A 4,013-nucleotide genomic window follows, 5' to 3' on the forward strand; every position below is an offset into this window, starting at 1 on the left:
AAACACATAAAATACAACTGCTCTTACTGGGGAAATACCCTCATCATAAGAGGAAGGGGAGAAGGAGAGTATGGCTTTCCAGGGGCCAGGAGAACACTTCTCATTGTTGCAGAAGTTTTAGAACACTTTCTCCCAGACCTTGCTCACCAAAGAGGACTCTATCCTTTTTCCTAAAAATCTGAGTAAGTTTCCTAGTTTCAAAATTCATTCATTTCTACAATGATCCTCACAACATATCCACAGGCTATGAAAAGAGAAGATACAATAGCTCTCTTGCCACTTTACAAATGGAAAACAAAACCAAAGAGAAGTGACCTACCCATTGTTACTTCCTTTTACACACCAGCCAGTGCCTCCCTAACCTCTTCACTGCTGCCTGTATCTCCTGGTTCCTCAGGGTGTAGATCATGGGGTTGAGCATGGGGGTCATGACCGTGTGGCTGATGGACATAGCCTTGTCCATGGAGAAGGGGGTGAAGGGCCAGGCATAAAGATAAATACTTGGAATGAAGACCATAGACACCACGACAATATGGGTGGTACAAGTGGAAGCTGTCTTCCTCCTCGCCTGCCCTGAGTGGGACCTCAGCATCACCAGGATGACTGAGTAGGACATCCTGAGTAGGAGGAGAAAGAACCAGATAACTTCCAACAACCCACTGTTGGAGATCATGAGGAACTCTAAGACGGAAGTGTCAGTGCAGGCAAGTCTCAGCACTTGTGGAACATCACAGTAGAAGTTATCTAGGACATTGGGGCCACAGAAAGGCAGTGGGAGCATCAGTGTCAGTTGGGAAACGGAATGGATGAAGCCTCCCACCCAGCCAGCCATTGCCAGCCCCACACAGAGCTGAGTGTTCATGATGGTGACATAGTAGAGGGGCCGGGAGATGGCAACAAGGCGGTCATAGGCCATCACCGAGGGGAAGAAGACCATGGCACCACCCAGAAAGTGGAAGTAAAAGATCTGGGTCATGCAGCCCTGGTAGGAGATGGTCTTCTTCTCAGAGAGGAGGTCGACCAGCAGTGACCAAGGAGAAACAGAGGTCTATGACAGCCAGATTTCAGAGCAGAAAATACATGGGTGTGTGGAGCTGGGAGTCTGAGGTCACTGTGACCATGATGAAGAGGTTTCCCATGACAGTGGTGGTGTAGACAAACAGGAACACCAGAAACAGGAAAAACTGGAACTCCCGAGTCTGTGCGAGCCCCAGGAAGACAAATTCTGATGCCCATGTGAGGTTCCCTGCTTCCATGGTGTCTTCTCCATACACCTAAAGAAAACAAACCACACACATAGATGCATGAAGTCACTACTTGCCCTTTTAGCGCTCTGGAGCTCAGAACTGAGTTGTCCAGGTCCATATGATGTGCATCCTTAGATGCAGACCATGTCACCAGGTGCTGATTAAATGGCCTTGTCTCTGGAGAGTCTACAAGTTGGTGCTTGAATATACATTCATGAGATATCTTAAAGACATCTAGAACATATGTAACCCTCTTTTCAAAGATTCAGTGTAATATGCTGGTGGGAAGACACTTGGAGTCTGACAGCCTGCGGTCAAATTTCAGAGCTTCTATTTCCTTGAGATTTGACTTTGAGTATGTTACTTAATCTCTCTGAGTCTCAGTTTCCATATCTGAAAGTTAGGAATAAAAATACTTTATAGAATTTTCTGAGAGCTTAAGTAGAACAACACATATAAAGTCCCTGGGACAGTGCCTGGAAATAAATGGAAATCACTCTCCTCTGTGTAGTCTCCTGCTCTAAAGATATCCTCCCTTCTTCCAGGATCTAGAAAATTTTTCTACCAATCATTTTTCACACAACATTTAGCATACTGTAATGTGAATGGACTTTTCATATGTCTATGTTTTTCCTCCACAATTCAGCCATAAGATCCTAGAGACATAGGTCTCAATTTCACAATTTATGTGTGCCCCTCAGAGCCCATCCTTGCTCACAGTCAGTACTTAGTAAGTACCTGGGTTGACTGCTGGGTAGGTGAATACCTATAGGATGTGCAGGTCCATGCAGGGGCGCCTCTGGACACAGCTGGACACCTGGGACATCCAGTTTCCCCCCATCCCTAGTATTGGTGGTCCCTTACTGGACGAGGCTCCCCAGAACATATGTGGAGATAAGAAGGAGAAGGGTAAGGGAGTTTCGTTAGATTAAGAAATAGGTGATAAATATTTTGTTTGAAGGAGACTCAGAGCTCTTCCGAAAGGATAGCAATTTTAGAAGATGATGTTGAATCCAAGGATAGAAAGGAAAGGAAAATGTTGAAGGAAAAGAAATGGAAATAGATGAAGAATTAAAGGGAGATTACAAGGAAGGAAAATGGGGGAAGAGAATGAGTGAAGGAAGGGGGCTGGAAAGTTGACGGGGTGGGGAGGGAATGAGACAAAGATGGAAAAGGGGATGGAGGGTGAGAGACAGAGGGTGATGGGGTTAGGGGGTAAGTGGCCTCCCCATCCCCCTGCTTTGTCTCAATCTCCCATCCTCTCCCACCTGGTCTGCTGCAATGCATTATCTATTAGAGGTCATTCTCTTCTTATCTTGCATTTCCAGTTGCTTCCACTCTAGTCCACCTCCTACACAGCTGTGCATGAGACCTTTGTAAACTCTAATCTGATCACCTTCCTCTCTCACTTATATTCTCATAGTAATGTTCACTAGTGCTGCTTAGGAGCAACATCGAATACTTCGTAGATCAAGCCAGGGTAGGAATACATGCTTACATATGTGCATGCAACCCAGCGTGTCATACAAGGCTGTAAAACCTAGCCTCTGTCTGCCTCTAATCAGTATCTCTGCCTCTTATGAACCACTGGCTCTTTAGCTGATTATAGTTTCTTAAACATGCCACATATTTGTTTATTTCCATGTTTGTTTCCTGGAATTCTCTTCACTACTTTCTCTACCTTAGAAAAGACCCACTCAAACGTCACCCTCTGTCACTCCTTTCGCCGTTTCTCCCATGCAGAGCTAATTCCTCATTTCTCAGGTTCTTACAACATTTAAAAAATACCTCTGTTATAGGTTTATCTTCATTCATTTGTTCCATCTTCTCTTCTTAACCAATTACATTGTAATTTCAATATCTTAGGAACCCTAGAACTTGGAACAGCAACTTGGACATAGCACATGCTCAATAAATATTGTCAAATTTACATATTAAGTAGGTAATTGATTATGTGGAGAATTTTTGAGTGATTTTACTTAGCCCCTGTTCCCTATCCCACAAGGCCAGTTCTACGCTTGGTGCTAAAATTACTGGGTTTTACATGCAACCTGAAGCAGCTGTTTTAAGAGCACATTCCCCCAGAATTACTTCTTGAAGCTGTCCTCAAACTTTAGACTTGCTACCACCAAGTCCTTGTCACTTGTTTATTCTCTTCACCCTCCAGCAAGTGTTTTCAAGAATTACCACTGACCTATTGGCAGGTAAGGAAACCTTCAGTCTCTCACCTTCCTTCAGCCCCGAATGGGAGAAGCGAGGTCAGGTCTTACATCTTTCTGGGGGGTCCTCCTCATGCAGCTTCACAGCTTCCTGAGCCCTGCCCATACCTCACACACACTACACATGGGCATGACACTGGGGAAGAGGGGAAATCCTCAGGGAGAAACTATTGGACTGGGCTCAGGAAGCAGAGCTGGGAGGATTCCCACTGGGAGAAAGAGAGCAATGGGAGTTGTTAAAAAGTTTCTAAGTCTCAAAAACACTATTTGAGAGGTCTGCCTCGAGGGGGAAAAAAAAAGCTACCAAGGACGTGGAAAATTGTAGAGATATGAAATGTAGGATTAGCAGGCCAAGATCAGAAAGGACAGAATCTCTTCAAAAGAAACAAAATTTCTGGGATTTTTGGAAGGACCCATCTCATGGAACAGTGGTTCCTACACTTGAACATGCATTAGAATCACCTGGCAGGGATGTTGAAACTCAGCAACCCCACACCGAATTTCTGATTTAGCAGCTCTTGGGTGGAGCCTGAGAATTCATATATCC

The 4,013-nt window shown here is 44.7% G+C and overlaps 1 pseudogene; it reads right to left on the reverse strand.

Moving 5' to 3' along the window:
• Positions 1-325: 325 nt before the first annotated feature.
• LOC131416682 (olfactory receptor 4D2-like) lies at positions 326-1,256 on the reverse strand (annotated as a pseudogene).
• Between the last annotated feature and the right edge of the window lie 2,757 nt (positions 1,257-4,013).

The sequence above is a fragment of the Diceros bicornis genome, chromosome 18 (genome assembly GCF_020826845.1).
Source record: "Diceros bicornis minor isolate mBicDic1 chromosome 18, mDicBic1.mat.cur, whole genome shotgun sequence".
NCBI classification, from domain to species: domain Eukaryota; kingdom Metazoa; phylum Chordata; class Mammalia; order Perissodactyla; family Rhinocerotidae; genus Diceros; species Diceros bicornis.